The following is a 15,354-nucleotide window of genomic DNA, read 5'->3' on the forward strand; positions in this document are numbered from 1 at the left end:
TATTACCCCTTCTTCAGTGGGAAGCGAACAATTCTTGTAGATATTGAGAAGAACTTTGGCTGAACAGCCCCTTAAATGTATTTTTTTTTTTTTACTTTCCATGAAGAAAATTCCAGGAACTTTAGACTACACTTTTCACATAGGATTGCACGCACTATCGCATCATACAAGAATACCCTTTCATGCTCTCAGAGTGAGCAGACGACACAGACCGGTTTGGCCAAGCTCGAACCGGTTTAATCCAGATTGATCTACATGCTGCTGGTTCACTTAACATCAGCGCAATGCAAAGATGTGGTTTGACGTGATGGGGGAAATCGGCTCAAGTTTACGACTGTCCTATTTTGTCACTTTAAGTAATCGGATGAGCTATACATTCTTCAGGTAGGGCCTATGAGAGAAAGAGAGATAAAAGCAGAGTATTTTTTATATTTTAGAGCGAGGAGTTTCTTTTAAGATTGACAAGCTCAAAGTTGTTTAGCCAACGACGTCTCTCTCACTTATCCTTTTAGAGCTGACTCGCCCGTACACCCTGAGGCAGTGAAACCGAGAGTGTTTCCCCTTTTGCCGCGGTTTACACCAGAATAATGACAGCACTCCAGTAGTAGCAGACATAGACTCCATGTTCCTACCCCCGTTGTTTCTAGAGAATATCCCCCGGACCTTCCCCTCTCGGATTGGGGTAGCTTCCGGAGGAAATGCCGTGCGCGCAGCGTTTCGCCCAATAGAGAGTTTATCCGGGCCTCTCGAAACAATCCGGGGTTAAATAACACCGCAGGATCGGGGCTGGCATCCGGATGCGCTCCCAGACTCAGTGTAGCTATTAAAACGATGACCCTACCCCTACTCCATCTCAAAAACCCTCAGATCAGAAAAAAGTCCAAGTGAATCACAGTTCAAGCATACTCCCATCATACACGACAAGATATAAAGAGAACTCAAGGGAAAAATTAAGGGAGAATTTACATCCGCAGTGATGCCATTTATCTCCATGCCGCGAAATCAGGCCAACATAACGTCGCAATTAAAACAGAATTAAGGCCGAATTTCATGCCAGCTTTTCGCACGACTGATTTAATGTCCCTCCATCTGTTTGGGCACTCTTGTTGGTGTATGTGGTGTCTATACATCGACCGTTCACCGAGCGAGAAATGCCGGCCCCGGTCTTTTTATATTTTTGGTCCGTCTCCCTCCCTCTTTTTCCCCCCGGTCCCCGGAGCGGGGGCCCCGGTGTTAGAGTACTCGTGTTACGGACCACTGGGTCGGTGTCACGGCCTGATGGACGGCAGCCCAGATGCGCTTGTCTGAGTGGGTGTTTTTCGGCTTGTTGTCAGGCAGGCCCGAGCCGATGGCACGGTACGCCGGGCCAGACCCATCTGGTGTATCATATACCATGGTTTAGAAAACGGTATTAGTTGCTCGTGAATGGGGCCGGCCATAAATCCCGAACGCATGAAAGAGAAAGATCATATTAAAACAGCGGGGTCACTATTTCGAAAACAATTATGGATACAAAAAAGAGGGGAGAGAATTAGAGGAAACAGCGAAAGTGCTCGTAACCCGTTTTTGATAAGGTGTTAATGTTGGTTGAGTTTGAATGGGAAACAGATCGTGTGTGACACGCACATACAATGGAGAAGGCTAATTGCATGTATACGGGACAAAATCTGTTCGTGGTTAACCGTTGGTTAGCATTGTCATGAAAAGATAGTCTGGTGACCTACTGCTGTGGAGAGTCGGGCACACAGAGAAATATATTTGGCTTGGGGTCACTTAAACGCCCTAGATTCACTTTTTGGTATACAACTACCCCGTCCCTGTTTTTATTCCTCCCTAAACAAAAAATCCACAGGACCGGGGATTGAACTGCCATAGGTTACACCATTGATGCTGGTCCTTGCTCTTCGGTTGCACATTGGCTATTGCAACACGTTCGTCAGGATACCCGACCGTGCATTAAACCCACAGACAATCATATTTGACACCATTTTGTATCTGCGGCCATGGGGTGTGAACAAACTCACATTCTTGGTAAAAATAATACACGGATAGCTGATATGATGGAGTCACAAATGTTTTTACTCAATGAACATTTTAAGCTTCGGCCACCTTGTTTTTATTCCACTAAGGTCAGATGTTTCCAACTCGAGGCTGAAAGGAAGACAACCGTCTGGTCCCCAAGTGAGGAATACGAATCTTTTGAAATGTTATACAGGATGCCAGACCAGTCAGGTCCCCTATATACCAATGAGGATTACGACTCTCTTTGAAACTGTGTATACAGGATGCCAGACCAAGATGGTCATAAAGATTCAAATTTAACTACGAATCAGGTCCCCTATATACTAAATGAGGTATATGAATCTCTTTTGTAACTATGTGTATACAGGATGCCAGACCAGGATTAAAGATTCATGTGTAAGTGTGAGTCAGATCCCCTAAATGACAAACATGACTCTTTTTTGTAACTGTGTATACAGGATGCCAGACCAGAATGGTCATAAAGATTCATGTTCGAGTGTGAGTCAGTCCAGTCTCAAGTTGATATGATTTTTAGCCCCAGAGATTGCAAGCTAAGAGATAAAGAGATGCCTCACTATAGGGTTACACCACTGCAGTTTGCTCACCCCCCCCCCCCTCCAGCCCCACCCCCCCTCACGAGATTCACACGTCAACCAGTACATAAACACAGACTGCAGTCTCAAGACCCATTCAAGTGGGTGTACCGTTACCGATTCCAATTTGAGCTCTTAACCTCTCGGAGAAGGGTGGGTGTCACAATGGTTCTATCTCCATCACGGAGGCGTTACACGGGAAACTAAAACCGACTCAGGTGTTTCGAAAAGGCTGTGACTATCAACACGGCTACCTGTTTTGTATGACACGGTCGACACGTGTGTGGGGCCCGGTAGCTGTCTTTACCATTGATCCATCATAAATGCATGGAACTTCTTGATGGGACTGGGTAGCCCCATCGTTGACCATGGCTGTACACTTCTCTAGACTGGATGCAAATTTCTCGGACAGTGTAATGAGGAAGCTTCACCTATTATGTATTTTGTGAGACAAGTGAACAAAGATGGCCGCTGTGTTGTTGAGTAGTTCTTGCTTGCATGTGATTGCTACAGTCAATGGAAAACAAAAGCTGCTAGAAAATGAGAAAAGCTGTGGAAGGATTGGATAACAATTATAGGCATTTCATGCAATACGTCACAACAATGCAAAGTGACTGGTTGCACCAGGCTGGCCTTAAGAGAATCTAAAATGGAGACCACTTCAGGATGGCGAAGATGGCAACCGCAACACGATACTCAAGTCCAAAATGGCTGCCACAACATGAACCGCCAGTTGGTACACAACAGACTGTTATTATTGAATGGCTGCTGTATTCAAATCCAAGAAGGCTACTGTGGTACAAAAGCAAACATGTCCACTTACTACAGCTGAAACAATGGCATCTATATTATGGACAATCCAAGATGGCTGCAAAGCAACTGTCAAAATGGCTACGTATGTACAATGATTTTCATACCACAAGACCAACATGGCCACTGCAGTTCAGCTGTCAAGATGGCAACTGAGAAATCAAACTGGCGTCAGCCATTACAGGAAGCCAAGTTGATGTCGGGCCTGACCTATTTTGGGGCAATATGACCCGGAATCTGTGTCAACATGACCCAGTAATGGGTCAAACTGACGCAGAATTCAAGTTAAAAATCCTAATTTTAGTACCCACTACCCGGTCAGCCTTCTCAGAAGTGGATCAAAACCCAATTGGACCCGAACAAGTGCCCTTGATCACAAGTTACCGCTTATATTTGAATTCCCCAGACTATAAAGACAGTTGCTTTGTCACATGATGATTCGGGCAAGCTTTTGTAAAGCAATCTCTAGCTGAGCAAACCAGGTACCATTACTCTATAACGGTTGTTTTAAAAGTGACTGAAAGTCAATTTGACACCTGCTCTCTCTTTGTCTCTCTCATCTTGGTCATTTGTTTTTCCTGCATCTGTCCATCCATCCACACATAAGAGACTGTGTGTGTTGAAAAACTTAGTCTTCTCTCAGCCGTTATTGATGCATTAATCCTGTCATAATCAAAGTTGTTTGCCAACCGGAAGCAGTCACACTTTTACCTTCTCCCTTTTCACGGTGAATGAGGAAATAAACACCTCGACAAAACCTTCGTATCATGTTTATATCACTTCGTCGTTACTCCACTCCACTAGTTTTTAAAAATTAAAAAGATGTCATCATGCATGGAAGACAATGACAGTGTGATAGATTACTGTAGTTTTATAGTTGATGGTTTTTAATAAACCGAGCCAGGCCTAAGAAAACCACAAGCCTTTATTACCTCAAGTTTATGAGGCTAGCTGACTTTTCCTTTTCCTTTCTATCGGATGAAAAAAACTTCTACGCTCTACTAGCCAAGGGTACCCGCACGGAATTGAGTGCTTGGATGAGCTTGAAGCAAAACGACTGAAATGAAGGCTAAATTGTTCTTTCAGAATGCTATAAGTGTAATTATTAGCCGCACGGGTGCCTTCAGTATTACTCCGTTCTTCATCGAGATGGAAAAAAGTGGCACATTTGGTCCGTCTGTTCGACGGCGGATGTCGTAAAATATTAATATTGGTTGTCTCTCTCTCTCTCTCTTTTCCGTCTTGCTGCATGTGGTCTGTTTAACAGGGAGTGATAGTGGTCTGGCGTGTTCGGCCAAGCATCCCTGCCGTCTCATACCCCCAATTCACGGGCGGCCATCGCACTCACCACACGCTGATAAAGCTCTCTTTATGACCGCCCACCCTCTCGTCATGCTCTGTTTAAATATCTGGTGTTTTAATTTTTTTCCATTTCCCATCCCCATTTTTTTTTCATTTTATTTATAGACGAGAAAAATAATTATCTTTCAAATGCATGGCCTTTCGTTCACCTATGAGGATGAGGTTTTACAAAACGTAAAAGGTCATCATGATGTAGTCTGGGTCAAGGTGCATCAGTGTTGTGGCATGAGATCTAAGTCTAGTACCTAGACATCTCATGCGTACTGTTTTCAACATCTGTTACTTTCAATTACCGATTTTTCTCCAACTCTTCTCGACAATATCAAAGAGTCACTTATCATAAATGCCAAGCCCGATGAACTGCTTTAAAAACCTCCATCTGCCAAAACGTTATTTAAGCGGGGGCCAGCGTCACATATTGCAGTGTAGTACACAGTTTGGTTGGTAACCCGACAGTTAGGCTGGTAACCTGACAGTGTCGTTGGTAACTTTCGTCTGTCAATGTTAGCTACCTGCGAAAAAGTTGTTGTTCGATTTCTGGTTAACTTTTCCAACAAACACTTTTACACAGTTCCTCAAGCAACTAAAAGCGGTATTTTTACACCTTGTTTAAATGTCCCATCTATTCTACCATTATCTCTTTTTGATTTAAAATGATTACTGCTGGTCGTACATGTACGAACGGTATAAGGGGAGAGGAAAAAGACCCAGACGTGTCGGCGTCATGCACAAGCACTCCGCCGTGACCAGCCGTGACATTGCCCCGGCAGTAAGCGGCCCGTTTCACACCTCCTTTCCCGGAACCCTCTCACACCCGACGATAATTTTGTCGTTACTCGATCCTTTTGCCGCGCACATCACTTTCCCGCGCACATCACTTTGCCCGAAAGTGAAACATTAGCAGGAGCTGATAATTCGGCCGTTTAGTACAGCCGGCTCCTAACGGTGGGCCCCTCTCTAGCCCTGATCCCCCTGCCGACCAACGCGCCGTTTCACCCGAGGGAAAAGTAGCCACTGCACCCGGTGACTCTTCGTTAAAGGATGACAATTTCGCACTTGCATCTTCTTGTAACATCATTGGAAACATTTCAACAAAATTGGAAATGGGTGTTTCCAGTTTTTAATTTTGAATTTTTTCAAAACGGTTTAACTATGCTCATATTTTCGGTTTTATTCATGTTAAAAACCATGCATTTTACTCAAATATCTCACAGTCAAAAAGTTTAACAGAAATTGTTAACTTCCTTTAAAAGTGTGCATTGTTTTTTCATAAATAACTGTGTATAACACAATTGACCATACAAATACAAGAAACAGCAAGTCCAAAATACTGATCACACAACTATTTTGCTTCAAATGTAAACACAAATTGTTTATTATTTTCATAAATAAAAACGTTTGTCATGTACAAATTAAACTTGTTCTTAACTTACAACTATATGCTGTAAAAATATCCAGTTGACACAAACAATGCTTCATAGAAGCCTTTTCCACAAATAAAATACAACAATACTGCAAATCAACAGAAAAATGACAACAAACCCAAATAAAATCTTGTTACTGTGATTCACATGAACAATTTTCACAAGATCATTTTTTTTGTGGGTAAAAGTTGCCATTTTAAACACCTTGGCCTCTTAACATTGAAATGTGTGATATTTATCCATCACTTCAGTCCTGGAGTATGAAGGGAGCGTTTTTCCCCTAAAAAAACCCCATACTCAGCTCTGTTGCTGTAGGGGACATAAATTGGCGTCCCTTACTCAACCAACCTCTATGTTACACTATACATCAGAAGGCAATGGTAGGGGACATAAATTGGCGTCCCTTACTCAACCAACCCCTATGTTACACTCTACATCAGAAGGCAATGGTAGGGGACATAAATTGGCGTCCCTTACTCAACCAACCTCTATGTTACACTATACATCAGATGGCAATGGTAGGGGACATAAATTGGCGTCCCTTACTCAACCAACCCCTATGTTACACTATACATCAGAAGGCAATGGTAGGGGACATAAATTGGCGTCCCTTACTCAACCAACCCCTATGTTACACTATACATCAGATGGCAATGGTAGGGGACATAAATTGGCGTCCCTTACTCAACCAACCCCTATGTTACACTATACATCAGAAGGCAATGGTAGGGGACATAAATTGGCGTCCCTTACTCAACCAACCCCTATGTTACACTATACATCAGAAGGCAATGGTAGGGGACATAAATTGGCGTCCCTTACTCAACCAACCTCTATGTTACACTATACATCAGATGGCAATGGTAGGGGACATAAATTGGCGTCCCTTACTCAACCAACCCCTATGTTACACTATACATCAGAAGGCAATGGTAGGGGACATAAATTGGCGTCCCTTACTCAACCAACCCCTATGTTACACTCTACATCAGAAGGCAATGGTAGGGGACATAAATTGGCGTCCCTTACTCAACCAACCTCTATGTTACACTATACATCAGATGGCAATGGTAGGGGACATAAATTGGCGTCCCTTACTCAACCAACCCCAATGTTACACTATACATCAGATGGCAATGGTAGGGGACATAAATTGGCGTCCCTTACTCAACCAACCCCAATGTTACACTTTACATCAGAAACCAATGGTAGGGGACATAAATTGGCGTCCCTTACTCAACCAACCCCTATGTTACACTATACATCAGAAGGCAATGGTAGGGGACATAAATTGGCGTCCCTTACTCAACCAACCTCTATGTTACACTATACATCAGATGGCAATGGTAGGGGACATAAATTGGCGTCCCTTACTCAACCAACCCCTATGTTACACTATGCATCAGATGGCAATGGTAGGGGACATAAATTGGCGTCCCTTACTCAACCAACCCGTGTGTTACACTATTCATCAGAAGGCAATGGTAGGGGACATAAATTGGCGTCCCTTACTCAACCAACCCCTATGTTACACTATACATCAGATGGCAATGGTAGGGGACATAAATTGGCGTCCCTTACTCAACCAACCTCTATGTTACACTATACATCAGAAGGCAATGGTAGGGGACATAAATTGGCGTCCCTTACTCAACCAACCTCTATGTTACACTATACATCAGATGGCAATGGTAGGGGACATAAATTGGCGTCCCTTACTCAACCAACCCCAATGTTACACTATACATCAGAAACCAATGGTAGGGGACATAAATTGGCGTCCCTTACTCAACCAACCCCTATGTTACACTATACATCAGATGGCAATGGTAGGGGACATAAATTGGCGTCCCTTACTCAACCAACCCCAATGTTACACTTTACATCAGAAACCAATGGTAGGGGACATAAATTGGCGTCCCTTACTCAACCAACCCCTATGTTACACTATACATCAGAAGGCAATGGTAGGGGACATAAATTGGCGTCCCTTACTCAACCAACCTCTATGTTACACTATACATCAGATGGCAATGGTAGGGGACATAAATTGGCGTCCCTTACTCAACCAACCCCTATGTTACACTATGCATCAGATGGCAATGGTAGGGGACATAAATTGGCGTCCCTTACTCAACCAACCCGTGTGTTACACTATTCATCAGAAGGCAATGGTAGGGGACATAAATTGGCGTCCCTTACTCAACCAACCCCTATGTTACACTATACATCAGATGGCAATGGTAGGGGACATAAATTGGCGTCCCTTACTCAACCAACCTCTATGTTACACTATACATCAGAAGGCAATGGTAGGGGACATAAATTGGCGTCCCTTACTCAACCAACCTCTATGTTACACTATACATCAGAAGGCAATGGTAGGGGACATAAATTGGCGTCCCTTACTCAACCAACCCCAATGTTACACTTTACATCAGAAACCAATGGTAGGGGACATAAATTGGCGTCCCTTACTCAACCAACCCCATATTACACTATACATCAGAAGGCAATGGTAGGGGACATAAATTGGCGTCCCTTACTCAACCAACCCCAATGTTACACTATACATCAGAAGGCAATGGTAGGGGACATAAATTGGCGTCCCTTACTCAACCAACCCCAATGTTACACTATACATCAGAAACCAATGGTAGGGGACATAAATTGGCGTCCCTTACTCAACCAACCCCTATGTTACACTATACATCAGATGGCAATGGTAGGGGACATAAATTGGCGTCCCTTACTCAACCAACCCCAATGTTACACTTTACATCAGAAACCAATGGTAGGGGACATAAATTGGCGTCCCTTACTCAACCAACCCCATATTACACTATACATCAGAAGGCAATGGTAGGGGACATAAATTGGCGTCCCTTACTCAACCAACCCCAATGTTACACTATACATCAGAAGGCAATGGTAGGGGACATAAATTGGCGTCCCTTACTCAACCAACCCCAATGTTACACTATACATCAGAAAGCAATGGTAGGGGACATAAATTGGCGTCCCTTACTCAACCAACCCCAATGTTACACTTTACATCAGAGAGGAAAGGTAGGGGACATAAATTGGCGTCCCTTACTCAACCAACCCCTATGTTACACTATACATCAGAAAGCAATGGTAGGGGACATAAATTGGCGTCCCTTACTCAACCAACCCCAATGTTACACTATACATCAGAGAGGAAAGGTAGGGGACATAAATTGGCGTCCCTTACTCAACCAACCCCATGTTACACTATACATCAGAAGGCAATGGTAGGGGACATGAATTGGCGTCCCTTACCCAACCAACCCCATGTTACACTTTACATCAGAGAGCAAAGGTAGGTGACATATTTTGGCATCCCTTACTCGACCAACCCCCATGTTACACTTTACATCATAGAGCAAAGATAGGGAACATAAATTGGGGTACCCTCAGGGGGGGGGGGCCTCAGGGGCTTGTCTATGCTGCAATATACTATATTATACTGTTTGAAAGCTTTTTTAAAGAACATACTAGAAAATTGAGAAAATGGGTTTAGCTAGGATAAAAAGGGCCACAAGTAATTATCTAATTCACAAAGATTGATCCTGTGACTCAAATCACAAAGCTTCAATCTCACCGTCAGTGACTTAATAGTCAATCGAGCTTGCATCTTGGTGACTTATCCCTCCTGTCTTCCCTTCCAGCTCAGTGTGGCATCTTGCCTTCAGGTGCTGCAGCATCACTATATTGCTGTCCATGGCAAAACAAGTATTCCGTGCCTCCTTGCAATGAGCCTAATTCCTACAATAAAGAAACAAAGTATTATTTTGTCACTTTCTTTAAACAATAGTGATGGAAGAAAAGACATTGGTAAAAAATAAAAACCCAGGCTTGGACCCATTCATTAGTTGCTCGCTGTGATGGTGTCCATGGGTTTTGTACACGCAATGAGCGAGAGGAATCTGAGGTAAAACAGATGGTGCTATTTGTCCCAGAGTGTGTGAAAAACCCATGGACACTATCACAGCATTTTGTTATGCCATGATAACAGTCTAACAGATTACAGTCAAAAAAAAAATAAAATAAAAAATTGTGCTTGGGTTACAGCATGCACTTTTGTTCATCTGAACCATGTATTCACCTTGGTAAAGCATCATGTGATTGTTATTCTACCAATAACAATTCGCCTTGGCATTACATAAACTGAAGTTCATAGATTTGTTCAAACAAAAGTACCTGTGCCTCAGCATATGTCTTAAGTCCCTGTAGATATGAAGGGGCATTTGTTCCACAACTTCCCCATCAGCCTGAAACCTTTTGCTGAAGTTGTCGTGTGTCACACTCAGAGCCCAGGTGACTTTCTTTTGCCTCCTTGAGTCCTTGTCAAGGCCAACACCAGACATAAACTGAAGGAGTAGAGGCTCCTCTGCAGAAAAAAAAGTAAACAAACATATTGAGTAATTAACCTTATTTCACTCTCCAGCTGTGATGATCGCCGAGATCCAATTTCTTCCTAGTGAAACATTAACATGGTTTGTACAAACCGCCATGACCACATATTCAAGCCATGTGGTCAATTGTTGAGCTGATTTAAAAAAATATATTTTGGTTGCTTTTTTTGGTTGGAGAGGGGATCTGACGCCCTGCCCCCCCCCCCCCCCTAGCTACAAGCTTGGTGGTTTTAAAGCCGATACATGAACAAACTATTGGCATTACCAAGCAGATTAAAAAAAGTAGGCCTAAACTGAGTATGACAATCAAACTATTCATTTTCTGTTCTGGTTTGTCTTTTATTCTCACAATTACTGGTAATTACTCAAAATAATTGTTAGCATAAAAACTTACTTGGTAACAAGCAATTGAGAGGTTGGTAGTATAGCACATTGTAAGAAATGGCTCCCTCTGAAGTAATGTAGTTTTCGAGAAAGAAGTAATTTTCCACTAAAATATTTTAATTTCATATCAAGACCTCAGAATTAGATTTTGAGGTCCCGAAATCAAGCACTTTACACAACTTTGTGCGACAAGGGTGTTTTTTCATCCATTATTATCTCGCAATTTTGACGACCAATTGAGTTTAAATTTTCACAGGTTTTTTATTTGGTGCATATGTTAAGATACACTAAATGAGAAGACTGGTCTTTGACAATTACCAATAGTGTCCAGTGTCTTTAGATGCATGCACAGAAACTACCATACATACAATAGATGTTAAAGGAACACGTTGCCTTGGATCGGACGAGTTGGTCAAAACAAAAGCGTTTGTAACCGTTTTTTATAAAATGCATATGGTTGGAAAGATGTTATAAAAGTAGAATACAATGATCCACACAAGTTTGCCTCGAAATTGCGTGGTTTTCCTTTTACTGTGCGAACTAACATGGTCGGCCATTTATGGGAGTCAAAATTTTGACCCCCATAAATGGCCGACGTGTTAGTCGACGAGGTAAAAGGAAAACCACGCAATTTCGAGGCATGTTTGTGTGGATCATTGTATTCTACTTTTACAACATCTTTCTACCCATATGCATTTTATAAAAAACGGTTACAAACGCTTTTCAAAGACCAACTCGACCGATCCAAGGCAACGTGTTCCTTTAAATTTGCATCGAGGATAAAGAATATTATTATTATTTTTTTACCCATACACCGATGTGTGTTTGCACTGTATACTCAGTACTTTCCCTGAGTCCTGTGAAAAACTATCATAGGCATGTTACTCGGGTGGGATTCGAACCCACGACCCTTGCAATTCTAGAGCAGTGTCTTACCAACTAGACTACCGAGGTTGCCCGGTAGCTAGAGGCAGTTCGAATCCTATGTTTTGGCAGTGGGTACCGCAACGATATAATAGATGTTAAATACATACCAAACTTCATTATAAGAATCAGTAATAATCAATGCTTTACAACAAAAACAATGTCAATTTCAATTTTTTAAAGGGATTGTGTAGATTAGCTAAGCTAATTTTGATGCTGCTGTCATTGCAAAAAGTTACTTACCAGATTTTTTGTTTTGTTTTTAACATGGAAGAAGCTTTAACACCTGTACTGTAACTGCTCAAGTCTCATGCATTCTGTGCCTCTTTCTTGAACTGTTCGGCCTGAGAGCTGTTTGCTTATGGTAATGGGGTCCGTCTCTTTTTTATGAGTGCAAGGGGGGTGTGTGATATCTCCTCTCCTATGCTTCTTGGGATGGCCAGTCAAGATACTGGAAAATTAAACATAAAGAATGAACAATTTCAATGTTTAAATGAAAAATGTTAAATTTTTCATGAATGCAGATTTTATTAAAGGCCAAGGAAAATGTCAAATTCATCCTCATTTTCCAATAGACATAGAGTCTTCATGTGACTGTGAATTTTTTTTTTAACCTCACGTTAAAATGGTGTAAATAGCCATTGTATTTGATAACCTTTTTCAACATCCAAAACATCCAATGACATCACTCTGAGAAAAATGGGTTTGTACACCTTAGTGGGAAAAACAAAAATTCTTGTTTGTTTTTGTTCATTTGTTAATTGTTAGTGTTTTTTCCATGAGCCAGCCAACACATTGGACACGTTGCCTTGTGTCGGAAGAGTTGGTATATAAAAAGCGTTTGTAACCGTTCGATATATAATGTATGATTAGAAAGATGTTGTAAAAGTATAATACAATGATCTACACAAATATGCCTCGAAATTGCGTGGTTTTCCTTTTACCTTATTGACAAACACGGTTGGCCATTTATGGGAGTCAAATTTTGGACTCCCATAAATGGCTGACCGTGTTTTTTCGCAAAGTAAAAAGGAAACATGCAATTTCGATGCAAATTTGTGTGGATCATTATATTCTACTTTTGAATTATCTATCTAACCATATGTGTAATTAATAACAAACGGTTTCAAATGCTTTTTCAACGACCAACTCGTCCAATCCAAGGCAATGTGTTCCTTTAAATGAAGTTCACAAACATTGAAATAACCTTTGTTTTATGCTTTTTTATTTATTTATATTAAATTATACATCTTTGTTGTTGTTGGGGGGAGGGGTTCTCGAATTATTGTTAAACCTAATGGATCATTACAGTCAAAGGTTTCATTATGGGTAAAAAACAAAGATTCTGAAATTTCATTTTGATGTAGAGAACAAAATGTAAGTTTACCTTTGACTGGGTAATTGTGTCTGTGACTCATCATTGATATCAGCATCATTACTGTCAAAGTCATCCTTTGGTGTGGACAATACATGCAACTGTTACCAACACCACCTGTATGAAAACCTTGTACATATCTCCTCAAAGTCATGAATGGGAGAATGTGATCTTAGTTTGTGGTCAGAACAGCTTGCAAAAGATGTTCATGTTCCACAAAAACTGACGGGTTGATAGTAGGCGTGCCGTGGCTTTTCACCGAGGTTTATGATGGTAACCTACATAAAAATGTACATATATAATAGTTTTTAATTGGTTTAGATTGTTTTAAAACAGGCTTAAAATTTTACACTGGAACCCAGGCCCGAGGCAAGTGGTTATAATTGAAATCAATCTTCTCTTACACAAAATTGTGTAAGAGAAGATTGATGTGCTTGTTCTAATAAAATACAAACAGATGCACGTAAACTGGGTTAGGATTATTTGTCTTGTTTTTATCCTGGCTTTGTAAAATTCTGATCCAGTAAATATTCTGAGCCGCGAGAGTGAACTTCTGCATGCACACAGAAATTCATGTGGATCCCCCCCCCCAACCAAAAAAGGCCTTTTCAATTTTTAATCTTTAGAGTAAACAAAATAGTAGTAATTCAAAAATAGTCAAACAAAATAGTGGTTCTTCTCAACCATGCATGTCAAAACTAAGTCTGATGCCGGAAGGCTACTATGCTGGGATTTCGGTTTTATTTCAGAATAAGAAGATTATTTTTTAAATATGTATGTACATTATGCACTGGTAATTGCATGGATAATCATGGAGGTAGAATAATCAGGTACATGGGACGGGTACATGTTCAACTACAAGTGCCTCCAGTCCTGGCCCACATGAGCAGACAGTGTGGCCGGCTAATAACTACGTATATGATGTAAAATAGCCCATGCAGCACGATGGACTAAACCATGGAGGTAGAAATTATACAATCATGGAGGCTATTTCTACCTCCATTGTACAATTAATGTAAAATATTGACAGCTTCGCAATTTAAGCATACATTACAATAAACATGATTTACTGTAGGCTTCCGCTGCTGATTCCCGGAGGATCCCTCCCTGAACGAAAACAGCAACACTAAATAAAACAGTGACAAATAATTATAAGGTTTACCTGCATTAGCTAATGGCTTAACCAAACGCCCACGCGTTCAGATAACTTAAAAATCATTCCACAATACTTTCGTATTCAACTACAAAAACACACGCCGGCGTTCTCCACTCCTCCGGGCTGGGACAACCAGCTCTGTAGGAGCTCCATGCAACAACAACCACGGGTATTAAAACACCAAGACATGTATATGTAGCACACACACACACCCACACACATTGGCCATTTTGCCATGCGTTATGATGCCACGCATCGCGCACATGCTGGAAATCTCTTATCAGCGTCTACGATCTTTGCTTATCACACAGCTTGTTATACAACATTCTTAGACAAAATACGCGCGGCAATTTTGTCCATTAATAATACATACACAGTTCACAATGAAGTTTTACAGATTTCGCTCCATGGTTGGTGCTGACATCCAGCCATCCACATCTGAAGAATGACCAGTGTTACTATAATTATAAATGTAGTAAGTGACAGTCCACACGCGCAGATAGATACCACTTTCAATGCCCAAAACTGACCCCCCCCCCCCAATTCAAACTTTATTAATCCAATATTTTTTGTATATATAAATACAATTCAAAACCTATTATGGTGCTTACAAAATTATGATCCAGCAACCTATCAACAAAGAGCATCTGGGATGTGAAAATGGGATGATAGCTTACCTTCGATAGCGACGCAACAGTGTGGTTGGCACTCAACTTATTGTGCCTGAAACGTAGAGCTCTAGTAGAGTACATCGAATTCTACCTCCATGATCGAACCATTGAGGTAGATTCCAATTGGGGCGCTGACCTTCCTGATTTTTAATTGGGTGTGTCCGACCATACCGACTGATAATTGTTCCTGTAAT

General features: G+C 41.4%; 1 long non-coding RNA gene across 1 annotated transcript; it reads right to left on the reverse strand.

Annotated features, from left to right (window-relative positions):
• Positions 1-9,030: 9,030 nt before the first annotated feature.
• Positions 9,031-14,803, reverse strand: LOC139948270 (uncharacterized). Its single transcript, XR_011787427.1, has 5 exons — positions 14,496-14,803; positions 13,346-13,611; positions 12,202-12,409; positions 10,436-10,625; positions 9,031-10,000 (listed from the first exon to the last, which is right to left on the reverse strand). It is a non-coding gene; the product is annotated as an uncharacterized lncRNA (long non-coding RNA).
• Positions 14,804-15,354: the final 551 nt, after the last annotated feature.

The sequence above is a fragment of the Asterias amurensis genome, chromosome 15, assembly GCF_032118995.1.
Source record: "Asterias amurensis chromosome 15, ASM3211899v1".
Taxonomy (NCBI): domain Eukaryota; kingdom Metazoa; phylum Echinodermata; class Asteroidea; order Forcipulatida; family Asteriidae; genus Asterias; species Asterias amurensis.